This window comes from Electrona antarctica (genome assembly GCF_951216825.1).
Source record: "Electrona antarctica genome assembly, chromosome: 8".
NCBI lineage: Eukaryota > Metazoa > Chordata > Actinopteri > Myctophiformes > Myctophidae > Electrona > Electrona antarctica.
Genome location: NC_136789.1, coordinates 22,376,127 through 22,391,920, shown reverse-complemented (window position 1 = coordinate 22,391,920; position 15,794 = coordinate 22,376,127). Strand labels below are relative to the sequence as shown.

Below are 15,794 nucleotides of genomic sequence, written 5' to 3'. Positions count from 1 at the left end.
TGTCATTGTACGTGGTCCTATCCATCCATCAATCCATCCATCCACACTAGGATCTGTATCTATATGTCCAACTTGTATCTCACTCTCAAGGACTTCCCCTCTCATAATCTCTCTGTACGTCTCCATACGCCTCTCTGCCTCTATTCGTTTTGCTCTTGGCTGTCATGTGGAATAGCTGAATAGGATTTTCCAGGACATGTCCACTCACTCCGTCCAGTAAGACAGATTTAAAAGGTCCACCTGAGCAATATAATGAACATTTGATGTGTCGGGCGGTGGTTTCAGGGTGGAGACAGATAGCACTTAATGGCCCATAATGCATGCTGAGGAGGGCTGCCGTTCCAAACACGAGGTCTCACATCAACCGTAAGAGCATGGGAAAGCTATTAAGACTTCTGCTCCTTTTCCTTTTTTGTTCGTGCCACGGAAATACATTCTCCCCCTTTGTTATGAATATTTGCTTTCATCTGAAGGCTTGGCAGCCTTGGTTTTCCTCTCGCTGTGAAGCCCTGTTGAAGGCTCACAACCCGTTCAAGGTTGTGCTTTAGTTCCCCAGCCTACCGTCCTGATCTGATTCCATGGTTACCAGAGTGATAGAAGTGGCCCAGAACTGTGGTCGCTGAGTCTCTTCCTTCAGCAGTATCCATCCATCCATCCATCCATCCATCCATAGTGTAGATACACTATTAATCTCCCTTACTCTCTTGTCTCTCTCTCTGACACACACACACACACACACTTTGTGTTTCCAAGTCTCTTCACATATTCTTGCTACATGGCAGCACTATGTTGCTCTCAGCAAGTCTTCATCTGTGGCCATTATTAATTTAAGCGCGCACGCGCACACAGGCATGTGAACACACACACACACACACACACACACACACACACACACACACACACACACACACACACACACACACACACACACACACACACACACACACACACACACACACACACACACACACACACACACACACACACACACACACACACACACACACAGCTTTTGATTCAGTCCTCTACACTGGGGTAAAATAATAAATATAAAGCATTCACCAGAATCATTCTATTTAATTAATATATAGTCTGTGTGGAAGAGTGTGGAAGTGAAAGGATAACATTTACCCTGATCACTTCCACACAGTGAGTCAGGGTCATTTTCAGATATCTATCATGATGAGGGAGCTGTTTTATGGAAAACTGTCTAATCTACCCAAGCGATTATCAATAACAGAATAACACACAATATAGCTTTCCCACCATAACACTCTGTATCTAATTAATAATTTCCATGAGAATCATTGGTTCACAGAGAATTAGATTTATTTATTATTATTATTTTTTTCAAGATATTTTTTTGCGGCTTACGCCTTTTATTGTTTTTTGAAGGGACAGACAGTAGGCTGACAGGAAACGGGAGAGAGATGGGGGAAGACATGCAGTAAAGGCCGTGTCGGGCTCGGGAGTCGAACCCGCGGCACACTGCGACTGGATTACCAGTCGGGTGCCCAGACGGTTACGCCACCGCCTGGGCCAAAATTTGATTTATTTTGTCGCTGCTGGTGATGAAAAGGTTCGTCCAGACTGGACAATGTGTCAAAGACCGTTTGCAAAGAATTGTTCGCATGAGTTGTCTACATGAGAGACACAATCAATATAAAAAAGTCTGATATGATGGTATGATATATAGAACTATGGGTTAGCTTTTTTTTAATTATACACTTTACGCCTTCTGTGACTGCTGCATGCTAAAGGTTAATGGAAGCAACTGCTGAACACATCAGCTGAATTTTAACCACATGAACCCCAGCGTTCCTGGTCTGGGGCAAGCATTCGGCAAAAATAGTAGATCTACAAGTTCCAAAGGTATCACATTGCTACACGTTGTGAACTTGTAGATCTGCTGTTTTCGGTGACGAGATTTGGTGTAGGGGAAAAAGGAACGGACCAAGTAGGCTATAAACCTGCTCTGGGGGACCTCAGTGAAGATTAAAAATGTCTATTTGTACCCTATTGAAACTGTAGGCCAGGGTTTGTAATATAATGTTATTCTGAATGGTGTAGTTAATCTGTAGTGCCATGTTTCTCAAATGGGAATGTGCGCCTGTTCCCCTGGAAGTATGTGGTCGTACAGTGCGTACTACAGGGAAAGAGGAAGTGGAAAATGGGGGAGGGTCGGGGGACGGGGACATAATTATACTGTTATGTTTTGTGATAAACATTGACAGACTTTATCTGAACCTGCTGAAGTGTTAAACTAAATCTAATCCAAATCAACTTGACTAGCACAACGGTTATTGAATAGAAATACTTGTTTGACATGTTGCTGTTTTATTTTAAACATAGGTAGTTGATGTAGTCGGCTAAAGGGGATTCAGAAATCACGGAAAGGGATACTGAAGGCAAAAAGTCATTATTCAAACAAGAAGAAACAGTACATTTAGCTGAGATGCATTATGTTTACCAGTGGCATGCACAGATAGACACTAGGGGGTGCTAGAGCACCCCCTAGTGGTTTTTCGAAAATAGCAGACCTACAAGCTCATAGCGCGCCACTCGGTGGCGCGCTATGAGCTTGTAGATCTGCTATTTTTCAATAGCTAAAGCATAACATAATGCTAACACCAAAAGGGGTTCCCGCCCAAAATGGATTAAGGCAACCGGCCGGTTCCACGCGCTGCACAAGGTGCCCTTTTTTAACTTGAGCACCTGCCCCTCTAAATGTCTGTGCACGCCACTGATGTTTACCCTTCTTAAAATCAATCCATGCACATCATTGGCCAGCTGAAGCCCAAGTGCAGTAACTACGTTTTTGGACACAGACTTGTTTGTGTATCCCAAAGGCCAAATTAGCCTTCGTGATTTTTGTGGGTAAACAATTACCTCGAGAACCGATATACAATTAGTGTATATCACTTCAATATATCATTTGGCTGACCAGTTAAAACACTTTTAAACCCATTTATCAGTGATTTACTTTCTTTCGTAGTTACTGCACTCTGGCTTTATACTGTAGGCCAGAGCAGTGCTTTATGCTTTGCTATTGACTGAACACTTCATCCTAAGCATACACGGACGGCTTCAGCTGCCTTTGACTTTTTTCCCAAGCGGTTGCGAGTCAGAGCACGGCATCTCGTGTATATATGTCACGGCATCAAAAAGACTGCAAGCCACAGGATTATGATAGCATTACAGATGTCATCTCCATGCAGGGCAGATAGAACCAAGAGATCAGAAGCAACCGGCGAGTCCTTTCATCTCGCTTTGATTTAAAAAACAGCAGGCAGGATACAGCTTGTGCCGAACGGATAGCGGTCCTCCGTGTACGCAGCGTTTGGCCCATAATTCCTGGTTGTTTTTAGGCTGAACAATTGGTTCCTAAAGGCATAGCGAGTGACTCTAGGCTGACTAGTGGCTCTTCATCTTACAACATGAGAGTGTGAATGAATGCAGTGCTTTCTGCATGGAAACGTCTGATATGCTTCAGTGGATTTGTGGCTTAGTTGATTCCCACTTTAATCTACTCAAATGTAATACATTTTCACTGCATGATGTGTCACTGGATTTCACTTTACACTCTGCAACCCACATTACCGATAGTTGGCATTTGATGGCAGTCAATTTGCACCAACCTTTTGTGCATTATGCAATAACTATATATCTTACCAGAACCCAGATCTGTTCTGGATGTCTGAGTGTTTTATGTTAAATTGGTTGTTCAGTAATGACGTTTTTGTTTTTGGAAAATTCATAGAGAAGGCATGGCAGTTACGTTGGAGAACGATGTATCCATGAGTAACTGTCTATTTGTGTATATGTATCATTATATATGTACAATTTTGTGAGTGTCTTGTAAGCCCGTGCGGGCTGGGCATCGTATGATGTAGGACACTTTAATAAAAACTCTATCTATCTATCTATCTATCTATCTATATATATATATCTATATATATATATATATATATATATATATATTATATACTTTATATTGTAAAGTATGGAAAAGGTTTCCAAAATAGTCAAATCTCTCTCTCTCTCTTGCACTCTTATGTCCTTTCCTTCCGCAAAAGAAGGTAAAACAGGGGAATCTGTGATTCGCCTCTCAAACAAAGGTGTCATCGCATGTCTCGTCTTCTCTCCACCCTCACAGCTCCTTCCAGACGGATGAAGATGAACATGATGAGGTGACGAACAAGACATGGGTGCTGACTCCTAAAGTGTACGAGAGTGATGTCACGCACATCCTCAACAGCCTACTGGACGGCTACGACAACAAACTCCGGCCCGACATCGGAGGTAGGCATCGATTATTATTCTTTTTTTTGTCAAATAGGTTTTTAATTGAGAACAGATTAGAAATTGTTGTAGATAAAACATTGTGATATGAATTACATTGTTCTTTTATAGAAAACAAAAAATTAAAGAAAGAAACCCCTCAACCCTCCCACCCATACTGCTCAGTGACACCGCATACTATAGAATAAAATAGTAATTTGAAAAATGGAAAACATCTGAAAGAAAATATCGATTATTATTCTCCCGCGGTGTTAACCATTAGTCACAGAGTCACAAAAGGGTTACGCCCACTCCCAGGGCCCAAATACACATTCTACAGTGGTTCCCAACCTCTCTTTCCTTGGAGCCCCCCTTCTTATATTTGACATAAGCTGAGACCCCCCCACACATGCACACAGACATGCACGCACGGCCGCACGCACACAGGGGCGCTGACTTCTTATCACTGCCAAGGGTGCTCAAACCCCCCCGCCCCCAGCAAAACTGGTCTAGCGTGAATGGACGTCACGGGTGCTTTGAAATTACCAAGTGTGCCTGAGCACTCCAGTGCCCACTAAGTCAGTGCCCCCATGCCGCGCGCGCACGCACAGTGACACGCACACACACACACACACGCACTTACTTCACAGTCGGAAACAGAAGCAGCAGACAGAGAGTAAAAGTGAAGTTACACACACACACACACACACACACACACACACACACACACACACACACACACACACACACACACACACACACACACACACACACACACACACACACACACACACACACACACACACACACACACACACACACACACACACACACACACACACAGTTTCACAGTCGGAAACAGAAGCAGCAGACAGACTAGTAAAAGTGAAGTTACAGAGTGAATAACTTATGCCTGGATATTATAATTATGACTGATTTAAAAAGAAACGGTGCAATAGCATCACACCACAACCATATACAGTAGTGTATCTGCTAAGATCATACAGTAGTTTGATGTAACACTAAACCAGTGGTGGAAGAAATCATTTTACTTAACTTACAAAACCACAATCAGGCAATCAATAACATTTTATTGTCACAACATACCGTAGGTACTAAAACACATGTTATGTATTTATTTAACCTCTGAAATGTAATGGAGTATAGTATCAAAAAATGGACATGTGGTTAAGGTACAGTAACAGTACTTACAGTAAATATATTTAGTTACTTTCCATCATTGTACTAAACATACAATATGTAGTCGAGTGACATATTGACATGTTGGACAGCAGAAGGAGTGTGCATGCGTGTGTCTGTGTGCATGTCATTTTGTGTGAGTGTGTGTGTGTGTGTGTGTGTGTGTGTGTGTGTGTGTGTGTGTGTGTTTATGCCGGCGTGTGCACACCACTGTGCGTATGTTTGTTCGCGTACACACATACTGTACAGTATAGATGCAGTACTGCATGCACACTTCTGCATGCACACTTGTGCGTGCGTGCGTGCGTGCGTGCGTGCGTGCGTGCGTGCGTGCGTGCGTGCGTGCCGTGCGTGCCGTGCGTGCGTGGGTGGGTTTAGGAGGCCAGTAATCCATCACACCCCTGTTAGCCTTGTCTGTCAATATGAAGCGGGGAGACAAACAGAGAGCCAGCCAGCTGAGGAGTAGCATTCTCCCTTCACGTTGACAGACAGCTGGGCAGGGGTCCTGTGTCTGCGGGAAGTGCATATATCCTGCAGCTTGTCAAGCATGCACCACTATAGCAAAGCAGAGAAATGAAGTGAACGCGCTAAAGCCTTGAATTCCTGATTCATCGGTCAGTTTCCCAAGGATATAGTCACAGTCTGTCATTCATAATTGGCCTGCATTTTTTTTTTGCATGCCTGTCAAGCTGCTCTGTATTGCACTCCCACATCTCCAGACATGGGCCCTAAATGTGTGCTGTGTTTGGCCTAGAATAAATAGTAGGTTTTTTGCATTGAGCAGATGGATATTTTCTAAACGTGAGAAGTGGCTCCTGTTCTTAAAAAAACAAAACAATCAACGTATAGTGCTTCCTTTGTCAAATTACTAAATACTGTAGCAGTGCTGTACAGTAGACTTTGGCTCAATCTGCTGGGATATAGACTTATATTTCAATCATTATATACAATGGGCATATGTCATTATAGGATAGCAGCTCTGGAATGTCACTGTGTTCTTTTAAGTTTAATTCGTGAAATCATTTGCCTATGGCAAGTCCTGCCAGGATTGGCGTCCCCATAGGTAAATTATTTCGCTCATTTACTTTAAAGAACCATGGTTACTGAAGTAACCTCCAGCTGCATGTCACTCCCCGACTCTCTCTCTCCGTTTTCTGTCTCTCTTCACTGTGTACTATCAATAAATTATAACTGTCATAATTTTTATGTATTCTGGTGTTGTGTCAAAACACACAAATCTAAGGGATTGCTGTCTGTCTGTCTGTCTGTCTGTCTGTCTGTCTGTCTGCTGTGCTGTGCACTGTAGTCTAAAAGGAAAACAAGAGAAATGGCAAATCCCTCTGATTCCATTAACAACAGAAAACATTATAAACATACTGGTACAGTGGTACCAGTGTCTGTAATGGTGATTCACCTAAGGCTCCTACAGTGCTGGTAACATCAAAGGCACTGTGAAAACAGAATGAGAACATACAGTATGCACTAAAACTACAGCAGCGCCGCCATTTTACAAGCATGCATAATAATGTGCTGAATCCCAATGCATTCATATTCTACCGAATATAAGTGTAAGCACAGAGTTAAAATGTTCTTCTTTGAACAGCAACGCTGACATAGACTTCATGACCCAAGTCATGTTAACCTATCCATCATTTCAAATTCCATAATGGCACTAATTATTCACAGCGTTTTATGCAAGGCATATCTCCTGACAATATCCTTCGCTGTGGGGCACTGACTTTAATATCACTGAAATGGCGAGTAATAAAGAGTGAGCGGGTGGGTCCGCAGCTGAGAGGCAAGTAGGCCATTCTTTATGGCTTTCAGCTTCCTGCTTCAACAAGGGTGCACCCACAATACCTTGCTCTCTTAAGAATGATGTCATCTTGGCCGCAGGCTTTCGCCAGTTCAACAGGCCATATGGTTGAGATTAAATACAATACAGAAAAAATGAATGTAATTCATTCAATTTCTATTTATAGGATTATACTGTACATTTTCACAAGGTTGTCTAAAAGCGTTTTTGTTTTGTGATGCTGTGAATTCATACAGTGCAGGGCCTTTATAACTGCCCTCCACCTTCAGGGAGTGAAGCACTTTATAATGAGATAGCATAAGATAAGATAGATTGTTATTGATCCCCTGAGGGAAATTCTGGTGATATAGCAGCAACAACAGTGAGAATAAAACACACTCAACTAAGAGTATATCAGTCAATAAACAAACCCTAGTCAAATACACAGACTACATTATTTTTCTGGCCATAGGGTGCACATTTAAAATTGTGCTACTGTTATCTACTACAAATACTATTAACATTGAGTGACTGCAGTTTCTTTCGGCCGTAAAATGTCCCTTTCATTTTGCTACGTTGGGGTTGAACTGGTTGGGTGGGAGCATCTAGCTTTGGGAGAGCTCTTGTGTTGTGTTGTCACTCAAGGGTCCTTCTGGCCGATCCACACGGTCACGACTCTTTTCTGTTCTGGCCCCACAGTGGTGGAATGAACTCCCCACTGATGTTAGGACAGCAGAGTCACTGCCCATATTTCGCCGCAGGTTGAAAACCCACCTCTTCAGGAAACACTACCCTTCCTCTCTGCCTGACCTACTTGTTGTTAACTAGTTGTACGAACGTTTGTTTTCTATTGTTGTATTGTTTATTGGATCTTGTTTAGTCGATACACTTAATTGTTTTAGCTCATGCTCATTTGATTTAGCTATTTTGTCTCATCCGGTTAAGGAAATAGGTAGCTGATATATTGCACTTTTACCTTAGCGCTAGGTATACTCTTGGTTGCTTGTTTTTGCAGAAAATGCACTAAAGACTTCTGGTGATTAGTAGTTTTTGTTCCCTACCTATGTTGAATACACTTATTGTAAGTCGCTTTGGATAAAAGCGTCTGCTAAATGACTGTAATGTAATGTAATGTAATGTGTTGTCTGTCTGGCTGCATGGATGTATTTTGTTGTGTTGTTTGTGTATTGTATTGTATTTTATTGTATAAGGACCCCCTCGAAAATAAGATGATGAATCTCAAGGGGTTTATCCTTCTAATAAAAGGTACTACATATAAATAAGCTAAATATGGTCCAGCGAGAGCTCTGCTGTCATGAATTGCTTATTTATTAAAATGTTAAATATTTGGTACTTCCACAGTATAGTCCGTTTCTGCACACACACCTACTTCAGAGCACAGTGCAGTTCTGGTTGGCCTCCTCTCTGTCTTGATGCACTGCAGGAGTGGCAAAGGTGAACCTTCCTCAGCTTGACACTTGCTCCCTGAAATAGACACTGCGTTGAATCTTGCTGTTTGTTTCAGAATGCGGAAGAGAAATGCCGCTGCTGCTGTGAATTCAGTGTCAGGATAAGAACTGCAGTCCAGTTTGTTTGTGTTGTACTGCCAGGAACTTGTAGGTGTAGACAACCTCACCTTGGATAGTGATGGGAGCCGGGGGGGCCTAGCTCCTCTTACTCCACCGGGAGTTAACCACCAGCTCCTTGTTTCTGCCCATGTTGATCTCCAGCAGTGAATTGTTGTCAAACACCATGCACCCTGCAAGGTTATTCACCACAGCTCAGTACTCGTCACCCGTGATACAGATGACAATGGATGAGTCATCGGAGAATGAGAGTTAGCACTTAGTGTACTTGAGTAGTTGAAGCAAAAGACAGAGATGTAGAGCAGTGGTTCTCAACCTGCGGCTCTAATAATATAAGAAAGAGGCAACATTTTTGCTCTTTTTTTTCCTGCTATGGTCACATACTGGGTGAAGTTCCTTAGGGCTTTGGAGATTTTAACAAAACTTCCATTGACCATGATGAATGTAACCGTTGCCGAGCCATGAGGCCCATTACGCAGGAGCCAATCTCCTGTTTCTGTAGCATGAGGCAGCTTGATGTACAAGACAAGTACACACACTGAACATGATGCACAAGTACACCCCCTGGACATGACTCTAGTATGTCGCAGGGACTTACCCCTAATCAAACCCTTGATGCTGAGTGCCAGGCAGGGAGGCACAGGCACTGGGTCCCATTTTTCAGAGACTTTGGTATGACCCGGCCGGGGATCAAACCCTGACCTTCCAGTCTCAGAGCGGACACTCTGGTCATCATGTGTCAACAGCGTATGAGGATCAACAGCCTCTGAGAATTCTCGTGGTCCATGTGGCCTCAAACCCACAGCTCTGAGACAGGTTTAAGTAGACTGCATTGTCCGTCAACTGGTCATGTCCATTTTTACAAACAACTAATTAACTAAAAACACTGTAACGTAAGTGAAGCAGCATTTTATCACTTAGACAATGAACTAAGTGTAGTAGAAAATGTGAAATCATCAAATAGTCACACAAAAGAGAACAGGCAGCTGCACTCGCAGAGAGAGAGAGAGGGAGAGAGAGAGAGAGAGAGGGGGAGAGAGAGAGAGAGAGAGAGAGAGAGAGAGAGAGAGAGAGAGAGAGAGAGAGAGAGGGGGAGAGAGAGAGGGGGGAGAGAGAGAGAGAGAGAGAGAGAGGGGGAGGGAGAGAGAGAGAGAGAGAGAGAGAGAGAGTGAGAGAGAGCGCAGCATCAATGTACATTACACGTACATTACATTAATGAAGTACAACGCCGCCATGCAACGTAATACTTGCATGGCGGCGTCCCACGCTCACTCAAGCTTGTAAATCAGCTATGCACGACACTGGCACACAACTATAAATCACACTTTAGTTTAGACCTAATTTGAAGTGCAACACCCCTTCCCCCCTCCCGCTGCCACCCTCTCAACCTCTCAACCTCTCTCTTTGAGCGTGGCCATGAACTCGCCCATCCCCCACATCCTTCAAGCTGCTGCCAAGTCACACAGATACAGTGCAGTTATAATTAGCCATCTCTATACTATTGTCACTGCCTCTGAACGACCAACAGAGCAACCAACCACACTGAGGCAAAGTAGCCACCCTCCCTTGATCCGCACGCACACACGCACGCACGCACAAACGGACACACGCACGCACACGCGTCTCCTCATGGTGCTAAATTACTGGGGGTTTGGATTCATCGCAGTCTACTGTATGCCACAGTCCTTTGAAGTGCATTGTGAGGCTCATTCAATTTTAATGCCCCTGCAGTCTATGTATGAAGATGGAGAAAACCAGAGACAGAGAGAGAGAGAGAGAGAGAGATGCGGCAAAAAATACGATTCAAGGTCATCATTTTGCAGGGGGAAAATGAAAAACAGATTGTTTTGTATCACACAAACCAGATCCAAATCCATCGATAACGTTTGGTGAGTTTATTGTAACTGACAAATTAATGTAACCACATTTTGGTTACATTATCAGATTGTGTGATCATTAATGTCACAAGGTATTTTCAAAGATCGTGTGTGCTTATCAACTAATTTTACATTTAATAGCTGGACTATGGAATATAAATCTGTACTTTCTTTTACTTCTGTTATGCAAGTGAGTGATGTCATAACTAGTACAGTATGATGGCAAAGCCCTCGTTGACCTCCCCTTGGGCTCTACCCAACACCATCTTGGTCTTCAACAGGGGGAGCGGGACCCCTAGGAGGTCCTCAGAGTTACTACAGGGGGGGCGGGACCCCTAGGAGGTCCTCAGAGTTACTACAGGGGGGGCCGCCAAACCTTGTGTGACAATGTATGTTTTTGACATTAACTACTACCCTAGCGTCCCTTTTCTGAGAAGAACTTTAGCTCAAAATAACAGATTTACAAGCTCACAACGCCTCACAACACTCTGTTGAGTGAAAGGTCAAAGTATTGGCGGTTTAAGTGGTTAAATGTCTGAAAATACACATTAACATGAATCCAACATACACTGATGATAATGCTGTCAAACAAGTCCATCTATGAAATCTATAAAAACATTGAATAAACTGCAACACAATTTAATACAATATGTAGTGCTTAATCTCTCTGCTCTAAAGTCAACTTTGTGAGATCAACGCTTCTAGGACCGAGGTGTGTCTTTACTTGGCCAGAATGCATTTTGAATTAATCTCCTTTCATGTGTGAGCCCCATGACATGGTGCTATACACCGGAATTGGACATAATCATCAAATACTGTGATTCCAGATGTTGCCCTGGTTATTTATCTCTCTTCAGCTGTATGAGAAAATGTTCTAAGCATTGATATGCTTTGTATTTATGCTAGAACTCAATTTCAAACGTTAATGGAATTGACCTTTCAGTCCTCCACGCGTTGACAATTTGAAGTAAACAGACAATAATTATCATAATCCTATGTTGGTAATCAACATGTGTGATAATGTTAACTCATTGTTCTATAATTACTTCACTTGATACTCCTGTAGGGCAAGTGTATTCCACTTGAATCCCCCTCTTATAGTGGCCGCTTCCACTTGGAGCAACGTTCAGTACTAAGTGCTGAGGGGAAGTGCTAGAGAGGGTATAATAAATGACTAAAGTCGGCATTAGACCAAAAAACTTTTCACTGTTGCAGACACATTTACTAAAGTCGAAATAAAATCATTACAGTTTTGCTTGAGTCATGGCGTTTTTCCTCTCATCTTTGTCGGTAGTCTTTTGCTGTGTTGTCACTGTTGTTGTATCCGACTGATACACCTACAGATGTGCCATTCCATCACATACTTGTTTTCCAAAAAATAATTTCACTAATTTAGCCTTGCTAATTCTTCTCTCTTGTTACCGAAAATAGTCTGAATCTGAATAGCATTTACACCAGTAAGATGCCTAAGGACGAGAAGCGAGCTCGCCCTAAAGGACGAGGTCACGTGCACACATCTGCCTCGTTGACGGCAGACTGCTGGGCGAGCGCTGGTGCTTTGGCATGGGGGGGTCAGATCAATATGGAATGAATTCTGTACTGGCCATCTAAGGAGCATGTCTTGAGTGTACAGGGTTTGATGAGGTCAGATCAACATATGGAATGTCAGAACAGGTCAGCTCCATATCTAAGGGTGGTAGCGGGGACATTCTCTTGAGTGTACAGGGTTTGATGAGGGCCAGGCCTTAACTCTCAGGCCTGCTGAGGACTCTAGTTTTCGCCGGCTGCCGGGCGCGGCTGCACTAATAACTTTGGGGCAGGCCCGTCTAGAGTTTGGATGGACAGGTTATCAGTCAAAAGGGTGACATCGAAGAGGAACGATTGATAGGGAAGGGTCAACATAAGGAATGTTAGAACAGCTTCTGACATACTGTATATCCATATATGGAGATCTAAGGGTTTGAGGTCAGATGTAGAGTTGCTGGCCAATATTGATGACATCAGGGATCTTCATATATGGGCGTAATTGCGACAACAGATCGCATTTATCAGATGTCATAGTGATGTCACGAGACCTGGGCACCATATATGGGGGCTTTATGTATGGGGATTTTGAGTGATACACTGACTGACTGACGAGCATTGCACGTTTTCATAGTAAATGCGATCTGCGGTCGCAATAACACCATTGCAAATGCCCTCCTTTCTCACTGTCAATGTTCTGTTCTGTAGCAGTGAGGAGCCTGCACCGGGAGGACATAAGGTAGAGTCCTCCCCGCCCAGCTTCCCCAAACATGAACAGGCCAATTGTGTTATAATATAATAATATTGTGTTATAGGTACACAATTTAGTCTGCATGGCACATGATCAAGATGGTGCACTTTCCGAACATTGTGTGGTTCAATACCATGTCATTGTTATGTCCAAAATTAAACTCAAAAGTAGTTTGAGTTTAAGAAGTACATCCTCCAGGACTTACAGTACAGAAGCACTAAATGCAATGAAGCTGCACTGCTACCCTGTCAGCAGCCTTGTGCGCGTGTACGTGCGCGCGTGCGTGCGTGCGTGCGTGAGTGCGTGCGTGCGTGCGTGCGTGCGTGCGTGCGTGCGTGCGTGCGCAATGCATCTAAAGGTGCTCATGTCATGTGTATGTGTGTGCATTTGTGTGTGTATTCCCATATGCCTGGGAATGGCATGAAAAATGAAAGTCATCGTCTCCCCCCCTCTCCCTCTGACTCGTAGTCTTTCGTGTCACTATAGCTGCCACGTAGTATAGGCTAGCGCATATCAAGCCAGTGGGGTCTTGGCCCAGCCATCCACTCACAGACATATACCGTCCAGTCATCCATAAACATACACATTAGACGCTAAAGTGTGATGGTTGATCCAGGCTGACCCAACGGACATGACAGAGCATGGCTGTCCCTCTCGACAACCCAAGCTGTCCACTTCCTTCAGCCATACTTCCCCTGACACCCCCCCCCCCCCCCCCCCATGCGTGTCACCAGGCCAGAGTAAGGCAGCTCGACACAAAGAGCTGTCACGCACAGTGAGAGAGTCGAGTGTACACCTAGGACCACTCAAGCGTGTATTGCACAGAGGAGTACGCGCATGCAGCACGGATAAACACACTATACTGTACAAACACACACACACACACACACACACACACACACACACACACACACACACACACACACACACACACACACACACACACACACACACACACACACACACACACACACACACACACACACACACACTTACTTTAGGGGAAATAAGGAGGGCAAATACTGTGGTCATGGAGACAGACAGACAGTCTGTCTGTCTCCATGACCACAGTTAATTCAGAAATAAATAATGAACTAGGAAAACATTGGAGTTAAAGCAGAAAAACAACAGATACAAATTAAAGGAGTAAACCATTTGAAAAAATGGTAATTAATGTGTCTAGACTATTGCGTAACTACAATGAGTAGCCTAGGTACATTTGCACATACCGGTAGCTATTAAAAAAGAACACATGTATCTCCAAGCTACAGTATCCCTCTCAATAATGAAAAAATATTGCAGCTAAAACAGAAACAAGAAGTCATTCATGAGTTCAGTCACAAGAGGGAATCGATTCACCGGGGAGTGATTGAAGTGAAATGCAATTCTGTTTGATGTAAGTGATGTTATCGATGGAACCAGAGTATGATGTGTTGCAACAGTAAAATCCTTGGGGCTGCGATTGTTAGGAGAGATAAGAGCAAAAATGTAAAATGAGGGTGAATCTGGAGTGAATGCTGAAGGCCCAACATCCTATGAAGATTTTGACCTCATTCCCCCCAGCTTTCCAGCTGCTCGGAAGCCTCTAGCGAGGACCTTGTTTCCTCTGTGCTAAAAAAAAAAAGAAAACCAAAAGGACACACTCCCTTGAAACTGCTATAACAATTCTAACTAAGAAAGGAAGGGGCACTGGGTCGGCTGAAAAGGAATTCTAGTAGGACTGATCATCTGCTCTGGTTTCCTCCACATTATGCTATTGGGTCATATAACCATGTCTACTACAACGAACTGCAGTGCTAAGATTGCAATCTGGCTTTAATACTGAAATTCGGTTTCGACTTTATATGATCAATGGATAATCACCTGCTAAACTAAACTGCCTGCAATAAAAGCACATTTAGTTGTAACAAATAATAGTTATTAGGGAATATTTTGACAGATTTAAAATAAATCATGCAAACTAAATCTGTCAAAATATTCCCTAATAACAATTTATGGATGTCTAGTGATCTGAAGGGTTGCATTCGTGAGAAGAAAACGTGCTTTTAAAAATGGTAATGTTGAGTTAGTTAGAGAAAAAAGATGTGAATTAAGATCTAAACTGAGACAAGCAAAAATAGATTACAAAGATAAAGTTGAGTACCAATACTTTTCAAGAAAGCATGGGAAGGTTTAAATGTGATGATGGGCAGGGAAACTAAGCAAAAGCGTACTCCCCTGTCGCACCCCTCTCCATCTTTTGCTAATGATCTAAATATCTTTTTCAGCCGTTTTGATAAGAATGACTTCAGTGCTGAGCGTGATAGTGTGTGTATGTCCATTCCGGAGTATGTCCCTATCACACTCAGTGAGAATGAAATTGTAGCTAGCCTTTCCTGTATTAAGCCCAACTCAGCCCCTGGGCCTGATGGCCTTAGAGGTAGAGTGTTGAAAGAAAATGTTCATGAACTTAAAAGGTATTGTGTTGATGCTATTCCAGTATTTGCTTGACTCTCTAACAATGCCCAATTTATGGAAAATGTCTTGTATTGTGCCTCTCCCCAAGAAGCCTGGAGCCACTGAACTAAAACACTTCAGGCCCATTGCTCTTACTTCCATTTTGGGAAAATGTTTTGAAAGAGTTATAAGCAGACAAATCACAGCGATGGTTTCTAACAGCTTAGATCATCTCCAATGTGCTTATAAAAGTCAGAGAGGAACTGATGATGCAACTATCAGCCTGTTTAACACCCTGTCAAAGCATCTCCAAGTACCCTCCCACTTTGACAGGGTCCTTTTTA

At 43.1% G+C, this 15,794-nt stretch overlaps 1 protein-coding gene across 5 annotated transcripts in view; it reads left to right on the top strand.

Annotated features, from left to right (window-relative positions):
- Positions 1 to 4,202: 4,202 nt before the first annotated feature.
- gabrg2 (gamma-aminobutyric acid type A receptor subunit gamma2) overlaps positions 4,203 to 15,794 on the top strand; it is a gene marked incomplete at its 3' end in the record, with an annotated part of 68,861 nt that continues 57,269 nt past the window's right edge. For all 5 annotated transcript variants that reach the window (XM_079508475.1, XM_079508473.1, XM_079508474.1 and 2 more), the window contains exon 1: positions 4,203 to 4,302. The remainder of the gene's footprint in view (positions 4,303 to 15,794) is intronic.